We start from the raw sequence: 11,617 nt of genomic DNA on the forward strand, positions 1-11,617 counted from the left end.
TGTTACAAACATACCCTATTAACAAAGAATTACTGAAATTTTTTAAACTCGGTCATTGCGATGCCATTTCCGGTGACTCCTTGGAAAAAAATGCAGCCACGTTGGCAGGATAACTCCTTACAGGATGATATGAAGTGAAAAAGTACATGTTTTAGTTAAAATCTTAATTTAGAATTAGACGAATAAAAAAACTTAAAATTGGATTTTTGGCAGATATTTATACAAAACAAAATGAAAATTACGCGAAAAAATTTCATGAAAAGCGATGCTAATGAAGTAACCTAACCAACATTTCTACCCTCCCAACAATCTACTTACAAACCAAAAAAAAACTTAATTTTGAATAATTTCGGAAAATTTGGACATTTCTTTTTCACGAAAAGCCGACTGTCTGATAAAATATAGAACACTTTCTAAAAATCTCTGGTAAATCGGTCCAGTAGAACCCGAGAAATCGTGAAGCAAATTTAAAGTTTCACCTCCGACCAAAACAGTTTTGATGCCCGGTTAGCCAAATATCTATATCTCCGAAAATAATTTAAATTTGAAAAAACATTGACATATTCTTCAATAGTTAAACTTTGAAAATAAAACAAATTATTTCTAGACTATTAAAATTCAATCAATTAAATCAATACACACGAGTATCACGGAAGATATGGTTTAAGCAACTACTGCGAAGAAACTATAATTTCGCTATAAAAAAACAATATCCCAGAACAATTAAAATATATCTTATAAGAACCTATGTGCAGAGGTTTCTATTCAAGAACATATAAGAAAGAATGTTTTTAATAATTTTCGTTGAAGCGTCAATATTCCAATCAAAGAACAAAGCTACAGAACGACATATTCCAAATTTTCAAAATACATAAGAAAAGTCAAAACTCCACATGACCTTTTCTATATATTTGCTGTTATCCGTTCCAGCAAAACTCGTTACAATTATAGCTGGCCGAAGATAAGTCGTCGGATAATAGTGGATTGGAAACGAAAATAAAACGAAGGAAGGATCATGGGATATTGATGGATTGTTTAAAACTTTTAGGAAATCAAATTGATATTTTTGGGTATATAACTTGTATGTAGGTAACAAGTGATTCGTGTACAAAATTTAAGTACTTGTTTCTACCTCAAGCATAATGATTAAACGATAAACATCAAAGCGCAATGAATTTTCAATAGAATCAACAACCGCCCTTTGCTTATTATAATTTTAATGGATATTTTACTAGACGCTGGCTGTTTTTGCACTGAACAAAATACTGAAAAATTCTTGTTGTTCACATTTTGTTTGCAGTGCTAATTGTTTTAATTTTTTCAACAATTTTTTCTTTCATTATTACTTTAGCTTTACAACAAACTAAAATCAAAAAAAAATTAAGTCCCCTCTTTAATAAATTATGCCACAGGTTTAGTGCCTATTATCTTCCATAGTGGTTAAATATATTTATGACCATAAGTGAAAAAAAAAAACTAATTTACATTCAAAATAAAAGGAAGCCGCTATTTGTCTTTGTTTGTTTTGTTTTTATTTCAGTGTTTGCTCATTTGGTCATCAAATTAGTTTGTTTGTGTTCTCTACATTTTCTGTTGAAATGACAATCGGTGAGTTATGTTTCATAGTGTTTAGTATGGTAATATGTATATAATGTCTAAGGTATTGGAAAAACCACGTTGAACTCTTCTCTGTTTTGTTTATAAAGAGTCTAATGAGTTGGAAATCTTTGAGACAGTATAAGTATTATACATATATTACGAGCTCTTAAACATATAACATATGTATATATAATTCATATGACAATCATCTATACTAATATTATAAAGAGGAGATATTTGATTGTTTGTTTGTTTGAATTGAATAGGCCGCGAAACTATTTGACGGATTTGCAAAATTCGTTCACTCTTGGGGAGCTCCAGTCTATCCGGGACAAGGGGCTATATTATATTTTCAAAAAGATAGGAATCCTAAAACAATAATAATATAAGACAAGTTTAAAAAAATTACCTAAAGAACCCCTTAAATAGCGCGCGCTACGAATTGACTATAGAACCAAATAATCTAGTAAGACTTGCTTCTTCTTTAACAACAGCCGTTTATTCTTTTCGCTATTTGGCACCAATTTATGATACCAAGTGCAGCCAGGTCCTTCTCTAGCTGATCTCTCCAACGAATTTGTGGTCTTCTTCTTCCTCTGCTTCTGAATTGAAAACTTTTACAGCTGGCGTGTTCTCTTCCATCCGGACGATATAACCTAGCCAGCGCTGCCGCTGGCTCTTGATTCGCTGAACTTAGTCAATTTCACCGTGTTTTCGTACAACTCATCGTTCCGTCGACTGCGGAACTTCCGCAAAACCTTTTTCTCGTACACTCCTAAAGCCGACTCATCAGAAGACGTCATTGTCCATGCCTCAGGATTATATAAGAGGACGAGAGTTTGGTCTTTGTTCCTCGAGAGAGGTGTTAATGCTGGTTCCGAAATCGACGAAATTATTTACGACTTCGAATTTATGACTGTCAACAGTGACGTGGGAGCCAAGTAGCGGGTGTTTATTTGAAGACAGGAGATATTTCGTCTATGTTTATAGATTACATATATTTTTGCTAATGAACAAGGCGGTCTGTTTTTCTTGGATGCTATATGTAGAATCCGCAAGACTTCGAGTTCAATCCTTTGGATTCTTATACCGAAAACAACATTTTCGCCTCTACATAAAAATGTAGTGAATTATTGGAGAAAAAAATTACAAAAAATCGGCATTCGGTTTTATCTTCCTCCTTATAGCAGTATTTAAGGATTATGTAAGTCTTCCTTTGCTCGCTGATCGTACAGAAATTCGATAAGGTCTGATTACAGCTTCTAAATGGCAACTGCAGATAGTTCATTCATTTTTACTGCGTTAAACTCTAGACTAAAAAACGATGAAATAAATATTCATAACCTCAAATTTATTTAAAATTAGTTCCACGTTGAAAAAATATGCGTTTTAATATATAATAATTATATATTCAAGCTGATTGAACTTATTGATTACATTTTAAAAGGCTGTAACTCAATAACTTGTTGATATAGCGATTTGAACTTTCAGTATGTAATTTTTAAAGGCGTAACCCATTGAAATTTACTAATTTAATGATAATAAATTCAAACAAACTGCTTTCAGCCTAATCTTACTCAATCTATCGCTTGTCTATTTCTCTAAGTTAAACAAAAATATTACTAACTATTTGAATAACTTATTTGTATTCGCATCAATTGGTTGAGAATTGCGTAATACGAGTGAAAAAGTGCGCTAAATTCACGGCTATTATATAATGTCATCCCAAGCGTGCGTTAATACGCGAACGTGTGATTTTTGTCACTACCCCCACCAGCTGGGGCAGCCACCAAACAGCACGACCAGCAATTGTTATTGCATAAATTTATTTATTTATTATCACCAGCAAAGGTGTTGAAGCGCGCAAAAATGTGATAATTACGCAAAAAATTGTCAGCTCGCACACCCATACACATACACGCATACATATATATATATATATATTGTTAGGGTAATACGCGCTTATGGGCACTAAATATACATACTTATAATCACAGCGCAAGAGTCAACAAACCATAAAAATAACAAAGTATTTTGTTTGTTGTTGGGCGATTTTACGACTGCTAAGCGATTTTTCGCCTTTATTTAATTTTTCATATTATTTCCAGACTGTCGCTTTGCTTTGTTTTCGGTTGCCTTTGTTTTGCGTGAAATTCCCACGCAATTTATACGCCTCGTCGCACCGCGAAACAGCAGCCTTTATTGTTTACAACTGGCAAATAAAGTTATTAAAAAAAAAAAAAAAAAGCGTTAACTTCGGTTTCAACGAAGCTAAAGTACCCTTGTAAGGGGCATTTCTTTTAGTTAAAAGGGTATAAAAATATTTATTTGATTTTGTTTGGTGTGTTTTAATGGCAAATATATGCTTGCGGGGTCCGATTTGCACCATCTATTCGGGTACTGTAGACAATATTCCAAGCAGAATTTTGAAGCTACAACAACAACACAATAATTCATTTCCAATTTCGTGAAAATATTATGATAAATAAAAAGTATTCCATACAAAAACCTGATTTAGTTTGTTCAGTTATATGGCAGCTGTATGCTATAGTAGTCCGATCTAAATAATTTTCTCGGAGATTATATCAATGCCTTAGAAAATAATTCATACAAAATTTCATGAAGATATTATATTTCTTAAATTAAAACAGTTTTCCATACAATCCCTTTATTTCGATTGTTCAGTTTGTATGACAGCTATATGCTATAGTAGTCCGATATTAGCTGTTCCGACATATGAGTAGCTTTTTGCTGAGGAAAGGACGGGTGCAAAATTTCAGAGCGATAACTCAAAAGCTAAGTGAATAGTTCACGAATACACAGGCAGGCGAGCAGACTTACAAATTCGGCTAAATCGACTCAGCTCATCATGTTGATCATTTATACATACCTACATATATTTTACAGGGTATTCGACACTTTCTTCTGGCTATTACGAATTGCATGCAAATTTAATATAATGTGTATAAGGTATAAAAATAAAGCTCGAACGCTACAGTGATGCTGAGCACCCAATTATTTTTGACACTTCCCTATTTCTACTTAAAATTTAAGTTCTTCATTTTTACTTTCGGCAGATTTTTTTTGTTGTTGTTCCATTTTAGCCACCACGTTCGCACACGGTAAACCATAAGCGTGTTATATGAAAATTATATGACATGAAAATGAGGCCAAATAGACTGCCACGCGCACTTACATACCCATAAGTACCCATAAATACATACAAACGTACACACACAAACACGCACAAACATAATCGCTTACTTAGTTGTTAATAACAATCCGTCAGTTGGCCGCTGTGGCACGTACACCATATTATGATGATGTGATAACCATTTGATGTGCTCTTCATTTGTGATGTGTGATGTGCGATGGATGTGTGATGGATGCCTACAGGGATGCCTCAACATTCTAATGACAACGCGCAGGCGTTCAAGCATATCTGTGCACACGCACACACAAATCTCTATATGTTGATGTGCTTGTATAATGTTAAGTAGGTGTTTGGTTAGGTGTGAGATTTACACTTTTATATTTTTCGGCTTCGCTGCTGCCTGATTATCTAATTGTCGTCGGGGCAGCAGTGGCGCAATAAACTAACGGCGGCGTCTGTAAAGCCAACAGTAGCGCTGATAAGCGCCGAATGACGGTTTTATTAGAATGTTTGACCGCAAAATTCGCACATTAAGCTGCTGCTCCAAATCACGGGAAGATCGGTATTGTCAGATAGAACTGTCATTTGAGGCGGTGTACAGTTATACATTACATATGCATGTGAGAAAAGTTATAAAATTAATTGATATTAATTTAACAGTACTTCTAAGTGGGATAAATGGTGTCGATAGGGAGGTTCGATTTAATATAGGAGATCCACTTAACCTCAATTAGTGCGGAGTATTTTTAATAACCTCTATGTTAGTTTCAAAGGCCAACACGCTGTTGATTTGTTCACTGGCACTGCTAGTAAAATATGATTGAGAGATATTGATACCTAGAAACTAGTCAGATAAACTACATTTTACCGCTGCCTAGGCATAAAAATTAGATACATCGAAACAGGAGTTTCAGTTTCAACACGAGCAAAAAATATCACGAGCACCAACTTTATAAATGTTGTAGACTTCTCGGTTGCAATGACTAAGTTAACGAGTAGAGGGTCGAATTAGTTCATTTTCCCAACAGTAAGGTTTACGAAATCGCTATGATCTAGTTTCGAAATGAATAAATAGCTCTCTATAAATTGCTTAACATGCTCTCTAAAAGACATCCTATGATATTGTTTGGTAACACCATGGCAATCTACAGATATGATTTCCTTAGATATTCCAAAAAAATCTCGATAAAGGGCTGCCTTTTATATTTCGAGATTAAAGAACAAAAACAAATATTAGTAATCGAAAGTCTCTTTATTTTTAAAAAAAAAATCTTCTTTAAAATCTATCTTCAGGCGATGTGTGAGCGCTAGCATTGCCATGGTGAAGAGTGACACATCTTGATTTAAACCACGATTCATCACCTGTCACGATCTCGTGTTTCGAAGCACCTTTATCGTAATTTGTAAACATTTCTCTCAACCCATCGACACGATTGACAAATTGTGTGGAATCCAACGAGAAGAAATTTATTTTACAGTGACATTTTTATGGAATATTGAATATATGGTTGTGTCACTAATGTCTACTTTAGGTTCATGACGATTTGCAAGATCGGTTTGCGCACAGCACCAATAGTTTTCGTAACAACAACTGATTGTGATTGACCTTCACGAAATGTTTCTTAGAGTGATCACTGAGGCCAAAAATATCAATATCATCGCCGTACAATAGGAGTTGTACACTCTTATAGAAGATTGTACCTTCTCTATTTAGCTCTCCTGCTCGAATTATTTTCTCCAGAAGAAGATTGAAGTCACACTGTCTGAAACCTCATTTAGTATTGAACGAGGTATCGGAGAGATTCTTCCCGATCCTGACGGAGCTTTTAATATTACTCAACGCCAGTTTACACAGCCATATTAGCTTAGCGGGGATAGCAAGTTCAGACATGGCTGCATAGAGAGCGTTTTCATGCTATCAAAGAAGGCTTTAAAATCGACGAAGAGTTAGTGTGTATCGATCATCTTTTCGCGGGTCTTTTTCAAGATTTAGCGAATGGTCAGTTGTTCATTTTTCAGGTCTAAAGCCACACTGATAAAAGCAAATCAGTCTGTTGACGTGGGATTTAATCTTTCGTACAGTACTCTTAATAGAACCTTATATCCGATGTTGAGGAGGTTCATACAAATAGCTGATGCAGTTGACTGCTAATGATACCCCTTATCAGTACTTTGCCGCCGTATTTGAATAGCTCGCCGGCTATCCATCGGCCTCGCCGCTTTGTTGTTCTTCAAACGGGTAATTGCTATTCGAACTTCTTCATGGTCAGTAATGGTCCGCTAGATCGTGATCGATAGGGGAATCGGGTTCATCTTCTCCTTGAGTTATACTTTCACTGCCATTCAGCAGGCTGAAGTGTTCCCTCCATAATTTCAGTATGCTCTGGGGATCAGTCACTAGATCACGTTTCAAGCTTCACATTTTTATCAGCATAAATCCATTCGCTTAAGCAAGAATTTCTCCAACGCCCTCAATAATTCGCCAGTCTAGTCCTGAATTTAAAATCAAATTAATGCCAGTATTTAATTCTAATTATCCGTTCGAACTGTGAGCCTACTAAATACAAAGCAATTGGAATATATGTATATGTACATACACGCATATATTGTTTTGTGAAAAAACAAATGAAATCATTTGGCGAAAATCCATGTAAACATTTGTATGTAGCCTTGTTTATAAATTTGCAAGATGCAAGGAAGTAATTGGTGATTATTTGTAACGGTTCATATTCAATGGTATATCGGACATGCCGGTGTACTTTCATCGACAGAGTATACCATGTGAACAAAATTTGCAACTTTACAACTACATACTAGTTATATGGGTATGTATGGGATGTACAGTGTAAAACGAAACAATTTTCACTCATATTTTCATAATTCCATTTTCAATACTATGCATAGTTTAAGGTCGTGTTCCTTCAGCCAACCTCGTAAAACAATTTAATAAAGAGAAGGACAACGTTAATATTGCTTTTTACTCCAATATGTGCCAAGCCTTATACAATGACCAGAAGAATACACACTAGAGTGATTCAAAACAAAATTTTCTTTTTTCATTTGGTACTCGGAAAAATAGGTTCCTAGTCACCTCTAAGAAAGCCTCTCCAAAAATGAGGTCTTAATTGTAACGGGAAGGTCCTCCTACATACAGTTTTCTATTTTTTCTTATTATCAGATAGAAAAATTTATATCTCGCTTCCAACTACTTGAAAAAATATCTTGTTCCTTAGATTTTGTGGGAAATTGAATGATCTACAAAAAAGGTCTACAATGATTTTTTCATAAACCCAAACGCTTAAAAGATATTAACAGTTAAAGTTTGATTATTTTTGGCAAAATTTTTTTATTTCTTCTGAATTTTATAACTCAATGAAAAAAAATTATTATGAATGATGAAGCTTATAGACTTTCTTAGAGATGTCTAGGAACCTATTTTTCCGAGTACCAAACGAAAAAAATTTTTTTTTTTGAATCACTCTAATACACACTCAATACTAAATGGGATTTGTTCACTCAAAACTTATTTTTACAGGCAGCGCTACCTCCAAGTTCCCTATTTACCGCGTCTGCTTCCTTTCGACAATATACTTTTGGCATATAATATGTTTGGTCTTTTTTTTTTGCAAATTGAAGGCATCTATCTGTTCGCGAAATTTAGTTATCTCATAGCATATATGTACATACAAGTGTGTACTTATGTCTAAATTTCCATGCCTCTCTACAATGCCAATGCCAATGCTAGCAGCGCACTTTTCCTTTAGAAAGTATTACGCTGGATTATTAGCGCTTTTTGACTATTTTCCTTCACTTTAATTGAGAAAAATTGGCATTTGCAAGTGGAGAGGAAGGCATTAATTATAAAAGTTTGGTTCGAGTGCGTCAACGTTCTAACGGAAATAGATGGACGCCGCCACATGTGGAAGTAAATGAGCAGAGAAAGAGGTGACTGCGTACAACAACAAACGCTGGCAAAATTTACGATTATCTTTAACTAAGCGCTTGCACACACTTCAATGTAGAATACATACATATACATATATATTTTTTTGGCTCAGTTGCTTTTTTTTGTTTTTGGTGAGTTGAGTTTTTAGCTGCCTATAAAGCACTCCCAACTTTCCCAGCGCAATGCTCAATCACACACTTGGATTGTGTAGACATTTACGGCGAGCAACTGACCAAGCAGCAGCAAAGAATTATATATGGGTGTAAATTTCTCTACATACATATCTACATACATATGGTATATGTAAATATATGTATACATTTAATAGCTATGGTTGTGCGCGTTTGTAGCTGCCGGTGAAGGTCAGTGCACGTGGGTTCGCAGCAGCAGTTGCTGGCTACTGATCGTAAAGATCGCAATTAATTTTCTTAGCACCGTTAGAAATAAAAGTCTGATTGCCAAGTTAAGCAACAAATAAGAATAAAAAATCTCACGAAATTCGTCTAGTAACAAGTGTGAATATACTTATATGTAGACTTTTAGGAAAAAAAATCATAGAAATTCATTTCAAGAAGCGCAGTGCGTTGAAAAGAAGTTTTTAAACATCAGAATTAAAAGAAAGAAATTAAAGCAAAAATAAAATTCGACTTGTGATTGCTTATATGAAATTGAGGGTTAGTAAAAGCAATTATGAAGAAAGTGGAATAGTTTAATTATTTTAATGATCTTTCAAAATCAACCAAACCGTTGACGTCGGATGCATCGAAACTATCGGGTGATTTTTTAAGAGCTTGATAACTTTTTTTAAAAAAAAAACGCATAAAATTTGCAAAATCTCATCGGTTCTTTATTTGAAACGTTAGATTGGTTCATGACATTTACTTTTTGAAGATAATTTCATTTAAATGTTGACCGCGGCTGCGTCTTAGGTGGTCCATTCGGAAAGTCCAATTTTGGGCAACTTTTTCGAGCATTTCGGCCGGAATAGCCCGAATTTCTTCGGAAATGTTGTCTTCCAAAGCTGGAATAGTCTAAAGGCGTTAAATCGCATGATCTTGGTGGCCAACTTACGGGTCCATTTCTTGAGATGAATTGTTCTCCGAAGTTTTCCCTCAAAATGGCCATAGAATCGCGAGCTGTGTGGCATGTAGCGCCATCTTGTTGAAACCACATGAGTCAACATTTAAATGAAATTATCTTCAAAAAGTAAATGTCATGAACCAATCTAACGTTTCAAATAAAGAACCGATGAGATTTTGCAAATTTTATGCATTTAAAAAAAAGTTATCAAGCTCTTAAAAAATCACCCGATACAATACCATTCACAAAAATATTTTTCATATGCTATAGTGAACAGATCTGAATAATTTCTTTCGAGATTATACCGCTACCTTAGGTAATAATACGTTCAAAATTTCATAAATATACCTTGTGAAATGAAAACTTTTCGATACCAGGACATAATTTTGATCGTAGAATATAGTATACCTACAGTTTTTTAGGGATAGAGGTTAGGCTAGGTTATTCTGGTAGGCCAATAAGCCACCCAATTTAGTCCTTTGCGATACCAGATGCAGTACAGTTGCTAAGTCCAAGAGGAGTAGTCATCGTACAGGATGCCAGTGTATCATACAGTGGAGACCTCAGATGCTTATAGTGAACTCTTGCCAAAGCGGGACAAGTGCACAAGAGATACGTCATAGTTTCCCTAGTGCGGAGGTGTGTCGCCACCAGACAGTGCCCAGTTAGTATTCCCATCATGTTTCTACAGACCCTTCTATTGAGTACCAAGGCATGGGTTTCTCAATGTTGATCACGTTTTCGGATGTACTTGCCCTCGATGCCTTTGGGGCCTGGCATCCAGTAGAAGTGAAGTTACTTACTTCTGGCAATATTTTTCATCTATCCTGCTTCCCAGATCACTTCTGGCTGCGATACGAGCTTACTGCCTTGACAGCTGCTGGTATTTCTTCGTAGATGTTGACTCTGGAGTTGCCTGTGGGTGCATTAGAGGTCAGCTCCACGGCTTTTTTCAATAGCAAAGGCCTCAGCGCTTGAAATATAAATATTGCCTTATGTCAGTTAACTCTGGACAACGTCCGGTGTGTTTTACGGCAGTGGGCACCTGCTGTCGACAGCCTTACTCCACGGCGCTCAAAAGCACAGCGGATCAAATCTATGCGTTGATCGGCGCCCTGAGAACGCTAAGCATTTTCAGTACCAATTGGCAGTGTGGAATGGACACACTAACCACCTTGGTAGGGTTGAGGCCCATCTAAAACCTCTGCCGTGCTTTGGGTCTGACACCTGGTTGCAATGCAACTCCACATTCAATCCTGACAAAGTCAGTTCTTCCCCTCCATTGGGCTTCAAACCACAACCACCACGATACTCCCCGAGGGGGCCAGTCCGCGCACGAGCAGGTTGGAGCGAACTCCAAGGGCTCCTGCCCTCGTGGTACCAGAATTAAGTCTCCGGTCAGACCCTCGTAGCCGAAACTACTACCAGTTGAACTTCCCATACGGCTCTGGACTTTTGGCCAGGGGTTGGACCCCATACACAACATCACTTACACACACCCAATCATACAGAAACTAACCCTAACTTCCAGCTAACCGCCTTCGCCAAGCTTAAACAGTTCACGCGCAAACGACCCTAACTGTTCCGGTATTCCGACTTAGTGGAGATCACACCGCTAATATCTAATTGTCCATCAGTCCAGCTAATCCCCATACCACCCCAAATCCCTAATGTCCGAGTACATCGGGCACTCCGGCAATCAAATGCGACCAATTTTCTAACCCGCCCCACAAAAACACCCCTGACGTATCTGAAAGGTGCCTCTGATGCAAAATGCATTCAGAGGCCCATGCCCTGTAAGCAGGAAACCCAGACTCCAGACAAAATCTGCGAATTGT

At 36.4% G+C, this 11,617-nt stretch overlaps 1 pseudogene; it reads left to right on the plus strand.

The window, feature by feature from the left end:
- The window catches only part of LOC120777044, a 95,271-nt pseudogene that overhangs the window by 25,897 nt on the left and 57,757 nt on the right, over nucleotides 1–11,617 (plus strand).

This window comes from Bactrocera tryoni, chromosome 1 (genome assembly GCF_016617805.1).
Source record: "Bactrocera tryoni isolate S06 chromosome 1, CSIRO_BtryS06_freeze2, whole genome shotgun sequence".
Classification (NCBI taxonomy): Eukaryota; Metazoa; Arthropoda; class Insecta; order Diptera; family Tephritidae; genus Bactrocera; species Bactrocera tryoni.